Below are 19,308 nucleotides of genomic sequence, written 5' to 3' on the forward strand. Positions count from 1 at the left end.
TAATACTTATACAAGAAATGACTGTCCTGCTATCTGAAGTCCCTATGCAACAAGTTCAGCATAAATATTTCTCTTGCTGTGCTTTAAGAGCTGTAAAACCTGGCTGATGAGGCCATAAGCCAATCTTTAACTAGAATACATTTTCCCTTTGGGCATAGTTGCTTACTGGTAGCTGCTAACAAATGGCCAAAAAGATACATGCAGCTGAGTCTAAGTGAATCTGAAATAGGAAACATCTTAAAATTTTCTTGGTTCTTCCCCTCCTCTTTTTACTTCTGGACTTTAAGTCATTTCAGCACTATGTGACCTGTGTATAATAGGCTTGGGCATTGGTAACACTCCACCCCCTGTACCATTCATGGTGTCTCTAGCAAATAGACAGAGGCAAATACAAAACAGTGTACGTAGGTTATTTTAATGAATGTAGTTTTGCACCTGGTGGAGGAGTTACATGTGTTAAAATGTGCTTGATGGTTGTGGTCAATATTTGTAGGTATTGTCTTAAATGAGACTGCTCATATCCTTAGGCAGAGCCTGTGTTTGGGTCTGTTAAAAAAAAAAAAAATTGTTAGGAATCACAAAGAAAGTTCTAGGTATGAGTGTTGAATAGGGATGTGTCTTCCATGCCTTGATACCTGTTCTTGTGACACTGAAGTCAACAGCACTATTATCCATGAGAGCAGAAGTGGAATGTTTTATCATAGTAGTATAGTATCATAGAGCAAGACTAATGCTGTGAAGGACCCATGCCCTGTTACTCCTTAAAAATCTTAGAACAGTATCTGTGAATATGTGGTATAGCTGTTTAAATGATACTTATAATTGAGATAAATTGGTGAATTGATACATTCCATTAAATATCAGTAATGTGTAACAATAGAAAGTGTAATAGCACAGGAAAAATAGATTGTGCCTTGTGGGAGAATAACATTACCTGAAGAACTATGCTTAAACTCTGATTTTTATAAGTTGTTAGGCTTGACTAATATTATGTTTTGCAATATCTAGAGAATTAAATCAAGGCCTCTTAACAATTAAGATTAAATACAACTATTAGAAAAATTCTTCAGCTGAAGATTTTAAGAGAAAAATAAAATTGGAAGAGAATGGAACCAAACTCTTTTAAATACATGAGCTGGATCATGCAATGGAAAACTACATTAAAATGGGGTCCTAGTCTTACTGCTACATATCATTCCAAACGTATGCTTTTTCCATTTCTGAGATTCATGTAATAATAAAATATTAACGGGGGAACGAAATGACTCCTTGAGGGAAAGAGAGGACGTTTCATATGAGAACTAACTTTACAGTGCTGTGAGACCTTGGGGGCAGTTTTGCCCTTGACTTCACACGAGTAGGTCATGGACAAAGCCTCTCTGAGGGCTGCTGAGTTCAGGAATCTGTTTTGCATGAAGCAAACTACAAGATCATGAACCTCCACTAGAAAAAATGAGGAACAAAGTCTACTGAGGTTTATATGCATCAAGAGAGGCATAATTTGTCTCTTAGTACTACAACCCCTTGATCTTTTATCTGCCTGGGTTAATTCCAGCCATGGATTTGGAAGTAGCTTCTGCTGTCAGTGTTTTTCATGCAATTGTTAGTGTTTAATGAAGGTACCCACTGCAGAATACCTGCAAGCTTTGAGCTGTATCAGCATTCTCCAACTGAAGCCTGCAACTCCACAGTGAGGTAGCTGGCCATGAACACTTATATCTTGGAGCATTCTGAAAAAGAAAAAAAATTCCGCATTCCTCTGGAATGCCATGTGTCTACCTGGGGATTAAAGATCTCTGGTTTTATTTTAGAACCACATAAATATCTTTATTGAGATCTGTTTAATCAGAAGGTAGTACTAGACACTTTCAGGTTTTACAGACTGCATGTTACTATGCCTTCTCTCTGCTGTAAAAAAAAGTCAAGACAGTTCCCATGGGAAAGAAGATGTAAATTAGCAAGACTGAACCACTGGACCAGATTATACAAATTTACCATCTTTTGGAATTCCTAATATGTTCCTAAAAGATAAAAAGTCTATGGAGATAACTCTAGTTCTAGTCAGTTGATCATAATTGTCTCATTATCATAATACTCCCTACAGGGCCCCACAGTAGTCATAACCTGCACTTTCTGTAATACAAAAATTGCATCCCTTCATGGGTGCCTTCTACGCAGAGATGGCACTATATCTATTCTTCATCTCAGTGCGTTACAGCATTGGAGGATGCTCCCAGACCTCCAGTATAGTGTAAAAAAACTTTAAAGTCTGAAAATGCTATTATCAAACTTTTAAATAGGAAAAGACATTCAGTATTCTTAAATACTTGAATTATGCGTTCTCATTATAGAAAGCAGGTATATGAATTGTACTTAACTCAGTGATTATTGTTTTAAAGAGATTATTTCTTCAGTAATGGTGCCCTAAAAGTAATTTCTTGGGCTGGTTTTAACAACAGTAGGTATAAATAGTAATCTAATTATACTTAGGAGAGATTTATAGCTCTGATTACTATCGCTTTAAAATTTCAAAGGGACTGACATGAGCAATCAACACATCCCATACTGTGAATTCATCTTGCTATTGTAAAAACTACCTGCCAATTGCTTGTCTGCAGAATGATATGCCATGCTGCACATGTTATTTCAGAAATTAGTGATACATGTACATAATGTATGCATTTTGTTCAATGCAAAGGCATAAAACCTGAATGTTATCTAATAGGAGAGCTTAGATTTCCAGTCCTGTAGTTGTTTCTTTTGGTTTGTTTCTTCAGATTTTTTTTTAGTCTCTTTCTGGATTTGCCAACCAACTCATTATGCAGGGTTTGGTGTCCCTATATGGATTACACAACACACAGACAAATGATACTAAAAGTACATTATTGAAATTTCAAATACACATACATTTATTTGGAAACACCAGATCTGAAGATGTATACATGATGATGGTTTTTATTTACATAACACAAACTTCTCGCATGGAATTCTAGTCTTATTGGCTACACTTTTCCTACTAAATGAAACAGGGAAAGTATATGAGCTTAAGCATGGGATTACAGTTCTCCATACTGTGTAATTTTTAACATGACCCCCTTGGTGTGTTTTTTTATTCAAGCCGAAGAACATCTGGGCAGTCAATGCCTGAACACAAGCTGGGGACCCAGATCATCTAATAGATAGTTTAGATGCAGCCAGTCTATTTTGGGGGTGAGGAGAAGAGTTTAGTCATGTAGATCTGGACTGTGCTGTCATTTGCTCTCAGCCAAAGAACAGTGCCTGGCTTATTTTGTTCAGTAGCATAGACACAGGTGCACACATTATTTTTGGGAATTAATGAGGACTGTTACAGGAAAAAGGATTTGTTCATGGAATTCTGCCCCTCCTCCTCTGCATTTGCTGCAAGAGTAGAAAGTGAACAGGAAAAAAAAAAAAAAAAAAAGACAGAACAGTCAACTGCAGGAAACAAGAAATCCAGGAAAAAAACCAAAATATTGAAGAGTAGTGTGTTAGTTCAGATCTGATGCATCCTGATACTTGATTAAGACAAAGGCAGTCTGCGATCATATGTTTGTCCTAATGCAGCTGCATGAGAGACTTATGCAAGATAGATATAGTGTTGATTCTAGCATTTTCTTTTTCCTAAGTGTTTGACTTTGCAAATTTAGCAATACTCATTGAGTATTCTTTTTGTACATGTATAATTTCTCCTTGTTTTGAAAATGAGACCAATGGTCTTCTAGAGTAGTTAATCATAAGGTTTTAGGTGAACTGCTCAGATTTCTGCTGCTTGACTTAAGGAAGAATTGATTGTAAGTTGTTGTCCTGTGTGAATGATCACCACTAGATGAGCGTAAGATATTTTGATAATATAATTTTTAATGGTCAAACAAAGTGGGACGCTGTGCTTCATTTCAGGCTCTGCAGGAGCACATTTTCTGCTGGGCACAAACTTTTCTCCTCATTCCCTTTCCAGCTTGATCCCTTTTTCTCCTCTAAACTGTTTCTGTCATGTCTCCATTTCCTTGCCAAGCATCTTCTCCAACCTCAAGCTCTTTTAGCTCATGAGAGTAATTTTCTCCATCTTTTGCTTCCCGACATTCTCCCAGTTTGTAATATATTTGCCTAGACATATCTTTATGCCTGTTTTTCTTGTGCCCCACTCCCCTGGTTTTACTATTCAGTTTTTCCTCTTGTCCTTCCTGCATTAGAATGAGATGGTTTCCTGCCATATACTGCTAGCAGGGGGATTACTGGGAGGGGTGGAGAGACAGGTTCTTGGTCACAGTTCCAGCCATTACAGTGAAATTCTGGCTCTGCCAGCCGCAGCAGCCTTGGGCTGGAGTGTATCTGTTCGGGTTGCACATGTGCAGCTTGGCGAGCCTAGGGAGCTCTGAGGGAATGGAACATACTTACTCACCCTCGGGGGGAGGCACATGTGCAGCCTAAGAAGCAGTCGCTACTAGGAACAGTGAGAGCCTCAAGCACATTTAATGCAGAGAAGATCAGGGACTTTTTAGCTGAGAGAATCTAAAGTTTCTAATGACCCTGCATAAGCTGGGGTTTTTCTTCTCTCTCCATCCCCGGGCTTATATCTTTGTTGACGCAACAATAGAGGGCATACCACTATTCCAGTGAGTGAGGCCCTTTTAAAAAAAAAACAACATATCCCCAAGATTTTTTAATATTGCAAATAATTTTCTTCATTGCTGGAAGCAGCTAAATATTTTTAGGGTAAATTCCCATTCCCTCCCTCCTGCAAGTAATATGGCTGGCCTTTGCTGCATTCCATTTGGGGAAAACTTTATTTCCTGGCCTTGTCAGACCATCTCATAAGCTTTTAAAGGGATTTAATTAAGTAACTTTGTTCTCATAATAAAATTACCTAACTTCCCTCATGTCCTCCCATCTAACTTTAGCATGCTCTCAGATTTCTTCTGTGCTGCCACTCTTTGGGCTGTGTGGTCGTGAGTAGAGGTGATGTATTGGTATGATTAAGTGAAATGCACGTAGTTGATCAGCTTTTCACTGGGCAGTCACCCAGAGCACTGAAACTATAGAGTGGGAATGCAATACTGAAGAAAACTTTGCCTAGATATTCCAAAATGGAGAAGACGAGCTGCCAAGTGTAAATGAAAACCATTTGGTCTGAATACTGGGGATAATTGTCTCCTCCATTCACCAGGTTTAGATATAGTCTGCATTGCTTGCATGTTTATTTTGTATCATATTCTGGTTCCACCATTAGGCTATTATGTGCAAGTCTCATCGAGCATGCTTGTTGAATAGTCTTACTGACCCTTGTGGAACAAATCTTCAGATCAATAGCTCTTCATGTATTACTATAATCATACAAAGTTCTGCTTCTCTCTTCAAATCAGTTTTATACTGCTACCATTTTGCTGCATTCAGTGCTACATGTAGATGTAAATGAAACAAGAACTATGCCAACTGCCCTTTAAAAAAAAACCAAACCTCTTCACATTTACTTTTATACCTCTCTAAACTTGATGTGCTTCGGGAGGAAAAGGTGGGCAAGAATACCAGCATTAAAGCATGCCTGGATACTAGCCACCCTACATGCTCCAACCCTTTCTGCTATTGAGGCTTAATGGAGGGAAATCTTTGATAAATGTTTTTAAAACTAAATTTCAGATAGTTAAGGACACCACATTCACACGAGAATGTGTATAAACACAGGCTTGTACATGTACAGGCACACATGTATGAAGGTATGTACATGTTCACACAGAAAGTTATGTGAGTGTGCACAGACACACACGCGCAATCAAAGACTCGGAGAAGCTGCCTGTCTGCTGGTTTTTATCTTAGCTTCTTCTAAGATTAGCAGATGAGGTCTTCTACAGCTCTTCTGACAAAAGATGCAGAGGACAATTCTGTTCTCATAGACTCAGAGACACAACGGCAGAAAGAGACCGTAAGATCTAACTTGTTTATCCCAAATCTTAAGGAAGGATCTTACAGTGCTCTCACCCTTATTTCTCTAACTTTTTTTAAACACCTTATTATTAGAAACATTTTCCTAATGTTTATTCTGCATCTTCGCAACTGGAGTTTAAACCTATTATTTTTGTCCTAGCCCTGGTAAATAAAGAGAACAGCTGGTTCTTTTGTGGCAGTCTGTACCATATTTTAAGACAATCACGTTTCTTCATAGGGCTCCCTTCTTTAGACTAAAGAATCCCATTCATTCTTTACAGCATGTTGTTCTCCTCTGGACACGCAGCGGCTGCCATCCTGCTAGAAGAGTGCTCCTACAGTTGACACAATGCCCAGCTGTGGCGCTAGGAAAAGTGAGAGGGTTCCTTAGGCTGCATTTCTTATAATGCTCCTATTTTTACCTCTTTAACTGGTGTATGGTATATTTTTGAAACAGCCTGACTTAGCTGACTCATATGCAGTTTGGAATCCCCCAGATCCTTTTCTGCAAGCTTCTGATCAGCTGGATTTTTCCCCTATTATATTTATAGAGTTGTTAATTCTGATTTAAGTGCAGGAGTTTGCACTATTTCTTTCTGACCTCATCTGTATTTCAGAGTATTGCTGCAGTGGACAAAGATCTTTTCCATTCTAGTGTTATTCTCAGAAGTGCCTGTTACCCACCCTGTTTGATGCTGTTTTCAAAGGTCACAAAGGTTTTCTTTACTCCATTTGTTAATGAAACTATATAATACCATGGACTTCAGAAGGTCATATTTAATAAATATGTCCTGTTTGACTGTGAATGCCGATAACCACATTTTAAATACAGCTTTCAGCTAACTATGCACCCATCTCAGACTAATTTCATCTAGGCTGTATTCCATTGTGTACTTGAAGGAGTTTAGTAGGAGATTGACAAGGTCTTACCAAAGGCAAGTTCTGTGGCTTTTCACAGGCATTTGTGGAGACAGTGCCTGTTGCCTGTCACAGTCCATCGGACCCCATTGATCTGTTTGTCACTGAAGGGTGGGTGCATTACAGAAGACCTTCATTATTGGTATGAATACTTCAGTAGCCTCATTGCCAAAACCTGAAAAATAGTTTCAGTGATTATGCGATATCTGTGTCTCTTAATAGAACCAACATTGAGATCTCAGTATATAAATGCACATGTTGTTTCACGTTAGGAATACTGTTGGGCATTGAGAATACTTTCATTGGCATTCTTTCAGCAACACTAAATTGACAAACACACCTAGCTTTGAAATCGTTGCTGGATTTGATCCAGTCACTCATGGAGTACCAGCATTGTAGAGTGGTCTAATTCTTGCTGTCTCTTCAAGAATTCTTGGTAGGGTTAGAGATGTAAATATGTCAGAGTGTCACACAAGGAACTCCTGCTGGTGTCACTGACAATCCTGTCTATGGAGAACTCTCAGGGAAGGGCCTTTTACTTGATAAGTCAATTAAGAAGACTTCAGTTAGGTGTGCTAAAAATAGTCAAAAATTCACATCACTAGAAGGAGAGAGAAAGAGTATTCTGCCCACACTTAATGTCTCCTTTTTTCTCTTTGAATTAAAAATTGAAAATCTTAAGATACTTAGAGGGGCCTATGAAAACACAAAATGTAACCATTAGATATTGCAGAAGGGTGTTATTTTTTTTATATGATGAGGCTTGGGGTTCACTAGTTTGGTTCACATTAAAGTTCATTGCTAAATTATGTTCTTGTGATAAACATTCTTCTATGCTGAGATTAATGATTGCAGGTGGCAGTGAAAATCCTTTGGCTTCAATTTCTTATGCAGGTATAAATGAGAAAAGAATGAGACTGCTTTTCTTTTTTTTTTTTTTAAAGCACTCACTTTTGCTGCTGGGCTTATGAAATGCAGGCCTTTTGTACTTAAATATACAAGTAACATCTGACACTTCATGCTACAGACAACAGAAGCCTCTTGTTTGTACTTCAGGCTTATTTGCTGCCAATTGGGAAGTCTGGTTCAGCAAACTGAGACCTTGATTTGGTGAAGTGCTTAATTTGTGCATCATTTAAAGTCTGTGAATGGGCCAATTTTCCCCAGTGGGGTTATTTGTCTTTTTAAAGGATGTTAAGTATGTGTTCCTTCATGTGGAACCCCTTTGTTGGGGTGAAGTATTGTTCTTCTCAAATCAGGAAAGGTGCAATTGAAATTAGCCATTTAAGCAGACATTTATAAAGCAGAGATTTGATTGTAAAAGTATTCTCATATTCTTGATCACTTTGAAGTTTATTTGTGTCTCCACTGACAGAAGGCTAGTTCTTTTTGACGAAATGTGCTCTGGAGGGTAACAATGGGATAATTTTAAGTCCTTTGTTTTCTGATCCTCAAATTCTTTGAGTTGGTGCATAACTCTTTCTTGGTTAGTTCTGTGGAGGCGTAATCTCTAGTGGGGAGGCTTAGTTTTCACATGCCTTACTGTATGTCCTCACTTTGCAACTTACTGTATACTAAGCCCATCACATGGCTGGTGGAACAGTTTGTTTACATTTGTTGGTTCCTGGGACTGAATTTCAGTGTGACTCAAAAAATGCTTTGTCTGGGGACTTTGAGTCATGGATAATTATTCTTTATATCTATCACAATGTTAAATTCTATTCTTGACTGCTGGCTCAGTATTTTTGGAGAGCTAGAGATCAAGCACCAGACACAATTTTTAAATGAACTAGAGATTTGGGATGCAAGGCCTAGTTGTATCCTTCCTGCTGTTCATAAGAAGATTAATATGTGTATATGGATGATGTCATTATTTTAAATCTCCTTGACTGTATTCCCTCATTCCATGGGAGCACTACTAAACTGGTGGGATTTTCAGATGCTGAGCTTTCCTTCTTCTTCAGAGTGCTGGAATATTTCATTGCTTGTCCTACCTGAGATAAATTACCTCAGAAAAAAACAATACATTTTTAGGAACAAACCATTTTTCTGTCATAAACACAGATGACTACTGGTTTCCTAGTGATAGCTGAGGATTCTTCATATTACTGGAAGCACTGGATACAGTGAACAGCTGGGACCTCTTCTAGGGAATTCAGTGGCAGCCTTGGTCAAGTTTTCTTTGGAAATTCAATCAGTCATTAAAGGCTCCTTAGTGTTCTTGTCTATGTTATTTCTAAATAGAAATTCTTGCCTTGTTACAGCCTTCCACCTTCTATTCCAAAACTGCTTTGAAGATGGAAGATGTTGCTACTCCTGGTGGTGAAACATTGTCTTTTGCACTGCTATTCCGTTTGCCTTAGAACTCCAAGCTACTAGCAACGTTAAAATGCCCCAAAATGTAGCAAGCAGGCAATGAATTTTCTATTTTCTTATTGTTTTCACCTGAAAAATGAAAGGCTTGTCCTCATTTGGCTTTCCAAAATCTTTTTATTTTCATGTTTGGACCAAAAGTTATTAAGAAGACAAACTGAAAGGTCTTCTCCAAATGCATATCAGATGCACTACAACCCCAAGGGGGCTTCAACTTACCAGACGTCTGCTGGAAATACAATACAGTGGAGAGGAAACAGTCAAGGAGGCTCCTGGAGTGTGTGGAAGATAAGATGACTTCCTGACACAGCTGGTGAGCAAGCCAACTAGAGAAGGCACCCTGCTGGCCTTGTTACTTACAAACAAAGAAGGATTAGTGGGTGATATGATGGTTGGAGGCCATCTTCGGCATAGCGATCATGAAATGATAGAATTTTCAGTTCTCAGAGAAGTCAGGAGAGGGGTTAGCAGAACTGCTACCTTGGACTTTTGGAGGGCAGACTTTGACCTGTTTAGGGGCCTGGTTGATAGAGTCCCTTGGGAGGCAGTCCTGAAGGGCAAAGGAGTCCAGGAAGGCTGGACATTATTCAAGAAGAAAACCTGCAAGGCGCAGGAGCAGGCCATCCCCATGTGCTGAAAGACGAGCCAGTGGGGGAGAAGACCAGCCTGGCTGAACAGAGAGCCTTGGCTGGAACTCAGGAAAAAAAAAGACAGTTTATGATCTTTAGAAGAATGGACAGGCAACTCAGCAGACTTTAGTAAAGCCTTTGACACTATTTCTCACAGCATTCTCCTGGAGAAACTGGCTGCTCATGGCTTGGATAGGCATACTCTTTGCTGGGTGAAAAACTGGCTGGATGGCCGGGCCCAAAGACTGGTGATGAATGGAGTCAAATCCAGTAGGCGGCCAGTCACAAGTGGTGTTCCCCAGGGCTCAGTACTGGGGCCAGTTCTGTTTAATATTTTTATCAACGATCTGGACGAGGGGATCGAGTGCACCCTCAGTAAGTTTGCAGATGACACCATGCTGACCAGAAGCATTGATCTCCTTGAGGGTAGGAAGGTTCTACAGAGGGACCTGGACAGGCTGGATTGATGGGCCAAGCCCAATTGTATGAGATTCAACAAGGCTAAGTGCAGGATCCTGCACTTGGGTCACAACAACCCCATGCAATGCTACAGGCTTGGGGAAGAGTGGCTGGAAAGCTGCCCGGTGGAAAAGGACCTAGGGGTGTTGGTCAACAGCTGGCTCTATATGAGCCAGCAGTGTACCTAGGTGGCCAAGAAGGCCAACAGCATCCTGGCTTGTATCAGAAATGGTGTGGCCAGCAAGACTAAGGAAGTGATCATCCCCCTGTACTCAGCACTGGAGAGGCCACACCTCGAATACTGTATTCAGTTTTGGGCGCCTCACTACAAGAAAGACATTGTCGTGCTGGGACATGTTTAAAGAAGGTCAATGAAGCTCGTGAAGGGTCTAGAGAACAAGTCCTATGAGGAGCGGCTGAGGGAACTGGGGTTGTTTAGCCTGGAGAAGAGGAGGCTCAGAAGAAACCTTATCGCTCTCTCCAACTACCTGAAAGGAGGTTGTAGCGAAGTGGATGTCGGTCTCTTTTCCCAAGTAACAAGTAATAGGATGAGAGGAAATGGCCTCAAGTTGTGCCAGGGGAGATTTAGATTGTCTATTAGGAAAAATTTCTTCACCGAAAGGGTCATCAAGGATTGGAATAGGTTGCCCAGGGAAGTGGTTGAGTCGCCATCCCTGGAGATATTTAAAAGACATATAGATGTGGTGCTTAGTGACATGGTTTAGCGGTGGACTTGGTAGTGCTACGTTTACAGTTGGACTCGGTGATCTTAAAGGCCTTTTCCAACCTAAACAATTCTATGATTCTGTGATTCTAAATGGTATTAAACCAAGGACTGGTCCTTTTGGCAGTGTTGAACGATGTATATGGAAGAGTCATTTGGTTCATGAGATCAGATAAAGTCTGAAATAAAACCTGTGAACTGCATATAGGGTAGAGGTGTCAGCAGTGACTGCTTCAAATTATTATCTACCCTGGCAAATCACTTGATAAACATAGATGTAGCTGATAACTGATGCTTTCTTGTTCTTAGAAGCTCTTCTTTTGTTGAGCAAATCATGATATTACCCTGATACCTCTGAGAACCTATAAGGCCATCATGTTTACCTAACTAATAGCTAAGTACAACATAATTTAGAAAGTCCAAATGATTTGAGACTGCTCACATGTATCTAAAATGCTTCCAACAAGGATCACGCAAGCCATAAAGTGTGAGCTTTAGCCACTGTCAGTTAAATCTATTAAACTTTTAGGTGCTCAAAGCAACTTTGTCAAGACTACATCAGAGACTCTTCTTTAATCTTGTATTCTTGTCATTCCCTTTGGTCTCACTTGATTGATCTCTTTGAGGATTCTTCTTGAAGTTCTTAAAGAGTTCATTATTCATGGAGGTCAGACAGGCTTCTTCGAACCGGAGAGAGCCCGCTTCCAGAACAGACAATACATATAAGCATTTTTAAGTGCTGCAGTAGTAGCCTTTTGTGTGCTGGAAATTAAACACCATCTTATAAGACACTGCTACAGATGCTTTGCCCTGTTTTAATCATGAAAGATGACAATGGCATGCTTTCTACATTTGAGTTATAATTAAGATGACTGTTACATGTTTGGACTAGGTAGTACACAGGACAGAACTGGAGCTTATAAATTTGTGATAGGGCTCACACTGTGCTGGGGCTTAGACGGGAGAATGTGTATCTAAAGTAGAACAGTCATACAGCTTTCAAAGAAGAGGGAACTGGCTGCCCTACTTATGACCCTTCCCTGTTGGCTGGGTGAGAAGGAAAAGTAACTTATAAAGCCTACCTTCCTAACCTCAAAGTAGAAAGGAACTGGGAAAAAGACAGAAGAAGGAAAAAGAAACAGAGGAATTAAAGGGAGCACCCAAATATATTCAAAGTGCTGATCCCCACCTTCGGGAACTTGTTTTACTGCTTTGGTTAGCTGAATCGTGAGGTCGTTTTTATATATTCCCCCAAGACATTCAAGCTCTTAAAAATTCTTGGCAGAATTCCAGTTATTCTCCAGAAATCTTTTCCACTCTGCCTCTAGGATTTCAGCATGGGATTTGCTGTCAGATTTTTAGGGCCTGATTTATGACAAATTTTCACATCCCTTACATAGGACAATTTAAGAATTTACCCAGAGAGGAGAGTGGATATATGTAGGGTAGCAGCAGGAGACAGACATTTCTCAACTTTGTTTAGAGAAGAGAGGGAGAGGGGAATTTTCATAAGAAATAGTTTCACTAATGACTTCATGTATTGACTTCTGTACTGCTCAATACCTGTGCAAGTCCTCACTGCACAGTGAGTGTGCAGTGCCTTAATTGCCTTGTTAAAGAAGAGGGGAATCTCTCCACAGCTGAAAAGCATGAAGTCTTGCAGGCATCTCATACTGTATTAAAGGTATTGGATACCTTAGAACTGTAATTATTTGCCTTTCCTGCTCGATGGCTCACTAATACCTTTTTCTTAGATAACGCAATCATTCTGTGCTTTAAACCTCACATCAAGTTCTGACATGGATGGTCTGAACTTGAAGTCAAATATCGGCCCTGGGAAGCCATCAGTCTCACTCTCAAGTATCTTAGCTGTAGGTTCATCTGTCTTGTCAGAGTTCAAAGCAGCGCCACATTGTTTTTTTCCGCTCTTACTCTTGCCTCACTTAAAACCCACTCCTTGTAATTCTACTTGAATTCTTAACTCTCTGACAGAGGCTCCTGATATTGTCAGCACAGTCTTTCTCTCTACTGTATTTCCCAAAATGGATGAGAAAAAGAAACCTAGAGGTATCAATTAAAAAAAAAAATCCAAACTAGCTGTCTCTGTGACCTCAGACTGCTGAATTTCATAAATGTTGATAGGAATATATAATAAAGCTTAACTGAACATTTGCACCTGAAATTCTATGCTGAATGCTTTTTTTTTTTTTTGTTCTGTGTAACTGGTTTTTTTTTTTTTTCTTTCCCAGTGACTGCTTTTTGGAGGAACAATATCCTATATGAAGCACACAGACAGACACAGTGAACTGGGATTAAAAGGGATGTGACAGCTCTTGGAATCCATCTGGCCAAACAAAATCTTTATTCTTTCTTTTGTGAAAATGGGTCTCTGCATGTAAACCCCAAGCAAGAATGAAAATGTGAAGAAGTGGTGTCTGGGATTTTATATTACAATGTAAGCTCATTCTCTGAGGATATACAACATTGCCTCAGCTTTGGGCAAAACATAACTTCATTGCTTCTTCACTTTCTAGGGTCTTTTATAGTGACCTGCTGAAGTATCTCTACAGTTTTCTTTGATGTGCATAGAAAAAAATCCAACATAGGGTAAGTAGAAGTTGTGTCACACATTTCGTCATCACTGTCCTTAATAGACAGTGGTAGTGTGTTGTTTATTTTACAAGCAGGGAAGTTATACAGATCTCTCTCCACACACTGTTCCCATGTCCACACCTACACAAAATCTGCTGTGTTGTTTTGACCGGGAAATGTCAATTATCCAGCAGTTTGGAGCTGGCAGTTCATTTGAGTTGTCAGTAAGTTACAGACCACTAGTATACTACCAGCATAGATCCTTGCCAATCCCCATCACAAATCACACAGCCCATCACACCAAGCACACAGAAATTAGGGGATAGGTGAGGGGTCATTGTCAATGTTAAAGTTAACCAACACACATCAAATTTCTACAGTTAAAAAAAAAAAAAACAGTCAATTGCTCATTCAGAGATATCTGCTATGGTTTGAGTTACCCTAAAGTTTTCTACCTGGCTCACAGCCAGGTTGTCGTAGATGTCTTTCAGGTCCTGTGTAATATCTGCTATTCCTACCTGGATGTCTTAGACACCCTAAGACATCTTAAATGTCCTAGGCACTATATGCCATGTGTGGACAACTGAAGCAGGTCCTCAGTGTTCAGATTTCTGAAAATATGAGAAATAATTTCTTTAATGTATTACAGGGTGTATATTGTATATTAATATATAAGATATATCACTCTATAGGCTTTCAAAGACTTCTGGGAGTCAGTACGCTTTGTAGCCAGCTCCAGATTGAAACATGTAAATGTCAGGTGCTATCTGAGGTATCCTAGCATCTGAAACTTTCCCATGGGGCTGACAGATGAGATCTAAGACCTACAAGAGACCCACCCCACCAACACACATGTTTTCTGGATTGCAAGTGGGATGCCCTTGGGCATCTAAAACAACACCATGTTTAGGCAGCTGGATCCCACTGCACAGCCTAACCTCAGGAGAATTCAGGTCCTTGGATTAGGAGTCATTCAGAGGATTGTGGCTGTGGCTGTGTAGTTCAAAGGATGGTACAGTGCAAGTATTACCTCATGCCCCTGGGATGCCCTCCATCTCTGCACCCTCAGTGAAAGGCTCTGTCTTCCTGGATTTCTAAGAAACTGTCCTGATAAGCACACAGGAAGGAACTTCTGGGTCACCGGCTCTGGTCCCCTGCTCACCTTAGAGCACAGTGTCATGCAATCCTTTTCGTGGACCAGAGGAAGCAGTCCCCATCTCTCTCCTGACTGCCCCATTCAACTGTGTCCCACTCTTTGTCTTCCCATTCCACTCAGCTTCCTGGACTCCTGCCCCAAAACATTTCCCCCTGGTCTCTTTAGCAGTTGAAGTCAGTAGAAGGTCAGCTCACAGTGTAAATGTTTACACAATAAACTTTGTTCTTTCTATACTTAAAGATAACTCTCCATGTTTTTAACCTCCCAGTGAACCTCACAATAATACTAAGAAGTCTGTCTTCTCAATGAAGCTTAGAAAAAAGGAGAGGAATATGTAGGTCAGGCTGTTTTAGAGAGCCTGTGAGCTGAGGCAAACAACTACCTCAGGCATCAGTGTGAGATAGACCATTTTCCAATTCTCCTGCACGAGCAAATCTGATTATTTGCATCATGAGGTTTGTGGTATTTGATGCCTTTGTTAAAGTTTCCCCTCCTGGAGTCCTGTGATGTTGCTTTTCATTGAAAAATAAATTAACTTCTTAGCCTTTGTTATAGTATGGGAAAGCTGGAAGACATGAAACTCAGAGGTTCAAGATTTCAAAAGGAGATTGAAGATACAACCTAGTATTTTGTGAAGGGTAGAGTAGAGATGGAGAAGACTGAGTTAAGATTTTTTGAAATTGACAAGATATCTCTTTTCTCTGTACTTTTCTACTAACCCCATCCAACTCTTTTTTTTTTTTTAATAGAAATAGCCATTATATATTTTAAACAATTCTATGTTCAGTTTGCTGACCTTTTATTTTCCTGTCTCTGAAATTGTCTTGCTTTTGGGTTTTTTCTTTTGTTTTGTTTTTGCTTTGCACATCATAACAAAGAATATTTTCAAGGTGAAATTTGAAAACAGATAATGCGTAAGTGCTGTTGACAGGAAGTCTCATATGTGAAGGGCAGTATAAGATAAAACTGTTCTTTTTTCAATTTTCAAACAAGTGGCTGATAGAGGCCTGTATCTCATACTGAAGGGAAGTAGAAGTTGACATAATTTTAAACCAAAGATGATAGAGGAGATGGGCGAGTTTTGGCTCAAGATGGAAAGCTATGTTTTAAGCACTCTGAGATTCAGTATAGCTATTTATCGACTGGGAGATGTCAGAGGGAAAGCTCAAGAAGAGAAAAGGAGAAGAGCTAGGTTCTTCCCGGAAGACTAATCTAAGTTAACAACAATCATAAATTGCTATCAGGACAGAATAGCTAGTTGGCCTGTTTTTGCATCTGTAGGCAAGCTTGCAAACCGCTGCCTTTGCGATGGACTCTGGCTGGTTGAGAGAGGGCTCGGTGGGAAGCAGAGGGCATGCAAGGGGGACCGCTTCTTTGTTCATTGGTCTCATTCTGCAAAGGCACGGTTCTGCAAGTCTCTGTTCTGTTGAGTGTGTAGATAAAATCAGGATTTGTGCTTCCGAGTCTGCCCTTCCAGCACTTCCCATGAACACTGTTTTCATGCAGAAACAGGTGAAGAAAAGACAAAGAAGCCCATGCATGTGTGTATTTGCTTATGGGTAAAGCTATTTTGAGTTAGTTGTTTTTCGTGGGTAAGCAGGATATCCAAGTTAGTTTGGTATGATTTATAGTGGGATTTTTATATAAAAAGCCGCACTATTTCTGTAAAGTATTATACATTTCCTTTAGGGAAGGCTAAATCAACCATATTAATTCAACTAAATTCAGACTTCTTGAGAAATGAGGGAAATATACTTTAGATAGTCATAGGAAATCTATCCAGCAGTGTTGCGATAGTCAAATGGACAAATAAAAAAGAGTTGGTTGAAGCTGAATAATAGGAAATCCATCATAGCAGTATCATATAGTGGCAAACAGGGAAAACAAAGGCGTTTATTTTGAGGAGTTGCTATAAATCACCAGTAGACCTAGAAATATTTTTCTGAAGAAGGCACAGAAAGAAGTAAGGTTGTGTGAAAACATATGCATAACAGGTTGAAGCAAATCAAAGGCTTTGAACCAAAAAGGAGGAGCCGTATCAGAGCCCCAGAGAATTGTTACCCTACTCTACTGTCAGTGGTTTGTTGGGCCATATGGTTTTACACTAAGGCATCACTTCTGTACGTGCTAATGTAAAACCTAGAAGAAAATTTGAAGTTCCTGTTTGTGAACACATGACAGCTAAGCTGTACGAATATAAAAGCTCAGGACAGTAAGAAACACCAGTGTAAAACTGCTACGATATACTCATTGCTAACTACTGATATAAAAATGTCTTTTTTTTTGTTATCAAATTTCAGTTTGTTTCATTACATGTAAAAACATGTGTAATTGTCAGAAAGTTGATACAGTTGATACACTGGCATGTATGAAATTTTCCTGAAAGTAATCTTCCCTCCCTTCTCACACCTTTTGTCCAGCTGGACACCTCAATAAGATAAAACTGAAGTTTGTTAAATGGAGCTCTTATTGTTTGCACTGATTTCCAAAATACAATTTTACCACAGTTATTTTTTTTAGTTTGCTCTGTGTTGCAACTGCAGTTAACAATGACACACTCATGTTACGGATCTACAGTGGTTTGTCATTTCTTCAGCAGCAGACTTTGGTAAAAACCTATTTGTGGTGTTTACAAGAATTACTACAGCACCAGGGATTTGGACATACAAACCAGAGGCAGATAGAGTTTCTTAGACCAGCTGGAATTTAATTTCAAATAACGAACAAAAACATTTGGTGTTTTTAATGGGTTGAATTTAACAGAGTGTGTTTTGAAGAAGCTTGCATCAGCTTAAAAGAAAAGCCTCTGCAGTCTTCCTGATACAGTTTTGCTATGACATGCCAACAATCTAGCACCATATACCAAGTTATGCCTTAATAGCAGAGCTGGAACACTGAAAACGAAGATGGTGCCAAAGTGCAAGGGCTCAGTGTCTGTGGCAGTGCCCCTGGCAGCACTGCGGGCTCCCCAGGCTCCATTCTCATTGGAATTTCCTTTTGCTACCAGGTGGTTCTGTGCTGCAATCCTGTGATGGATACGAGTTCACTAGTGGAGATACTGGGAGAATACGGTTGTATAACACAAGGGTGGTGGGTTATACAAATCCTGGGCTGCTGAAGTGCCTTAAAATTGTTTTATTCTAGTTCTTTGCATTTTTTGTAACTGAAGTTGTGAGGCCCTAGTCCCTAGGTGTGCCATAGTCCATCGGAAAAGGAAGCTTGCCCGTTCTTTCACCTGAGGACACAAGGTATGTTTCTACAAGCACTCTAGAGTAAGCTCATCTTATTTTACTTCCATGGAAGCGCAAGTTAGATCCATTTCTTCTGTTTCTGTCCCTTCCTTTGTATTAATCTCTCTCAAAGAAAAATGTATAAAACACTGTTGACAGATCTCTTTGGCTTTCCCAGAAGTACTGAGATGCAGTATATCAGGACTTATCATGTGGCTGGCCCGTTACTGGATACCACACGACCAGTTGAAGTGTATCTGGTTGTACGATGGGAGTGTTCATACATGTGAAGTTGTGCGTAGGGGCTGCTCAAATGTACTATCATAACAAAATACAGGAGATGAGTGAGATTAATGTCTTTTATGTGATGTGATATGCTCATATACTCCTGCTACCTATATGTACACTCCCTTGATACAAAACAGCAAATGCCTGCCTTTTGGTCACTGTGAGTAGAGAGGACACAGGGCTCTTGGGAGAGAGCATGCCAGGCAGTGTGTCGAAGCCTAGTTGCATAATTTTGGCATGCAGGATTTGGTCTGCAGGTTAGGTACTCCTGGTGTAAAACACAGTGGAGAGCTACAAGATTTAGAAATGGGAGGTTTCTAGGTAAAGCTTGAAACTGGAAGTTAAGAGTGAGCAAAAGAGGAAGTTATAGAACTCAGGAGCTAGAACAACATGAGAGGTACAGTTTCTTAATGTTGCTTCTGGAAACAATATTTATTCCAAATTAAAACCCAGTCTCTTGGTGCTGAATTTTTGTCAAGCAGGGATGGCCGATACCTGTATAAATCCTAGAGCTGGCAAATATCTTAAATTGGTAATCTGCAAGTTAACTGTTTATGAGAGCTGGAAAGGTAAATTTATCCTGCTGAGTTTTTCAAACTCCAGAAATTTTCTTGTTGCACTTTGAAATTTTATATGATTCTGTAGGCTAGAAAAAAAAAACAACCCAACAGTGTCTAGGATGTTGCTTTGGCTATAAGTCCCCACTCTGAATGAAGCAGAGCAGGCATTTGCAGTGGGATGCTCCAGATAATTTCCCTGAGCAGTGTGTGAATAGCTGCTCTCACTGTGTGCAATGATCTCCTTTACTTCGACCAGATGCTTTGTACATAGCTGAAAAGGTGTGGTCTATTCCCACAGAAAGTTTTGGTTCTGATGAATAGAAATTACCCCCACAAAAAATAATCAAGGAAAAAAAAAACCCACCAGAAACTATTTCCTGAGACTTCTCCTAACTGCTTCTGTGGGGTACTTTTAATTTCAGCACCCCCCAAAACTATT

General features: G+C 39.8%; 1 long non-coding RNA gene across 1 annotated transcript in view; it reads left to right on the forward strand.

The window, feature by feature from the left end:
* The window catches only part of LOC148057518 (uncharacterized), a 398,505-nt gene that overhangs the window by 368,189 nt on the left and 11,008 nt on the right, over positions 1 to 19,308 (forward strand). Inside the window, exons 11-12 of the long non-coding RNA XR_015706361.1 lie at positions 13,293 to 13,498; positions 13,578 to 13,650. This is a non-coding gene — a long non-coding RNA (uncharacterized LOC148057518). The remainder of the gene's footprint in view (positions 1 to 13,292; positions 13,499 to 13,577; positions 13,651 to 19,308) is intronic.

This window comes from Nipponia nippon, unplaced genomic scaffold (genome assembly GCF_047370975.1).
Source record: "Nipponia nippon isolate SJK-2023a ecotype South Korea unplaced genomic scaffold, ASM4737097v1 scaffold_1, whole genome shotgun sequence".
Taxonomy (NCBI): domain Eukaryota; kingdom Metazoa; phylum Chordata; class Aves; order Pelecaniformes; family Threskiornithidae; genus Nipponia; species Nipponia nippon.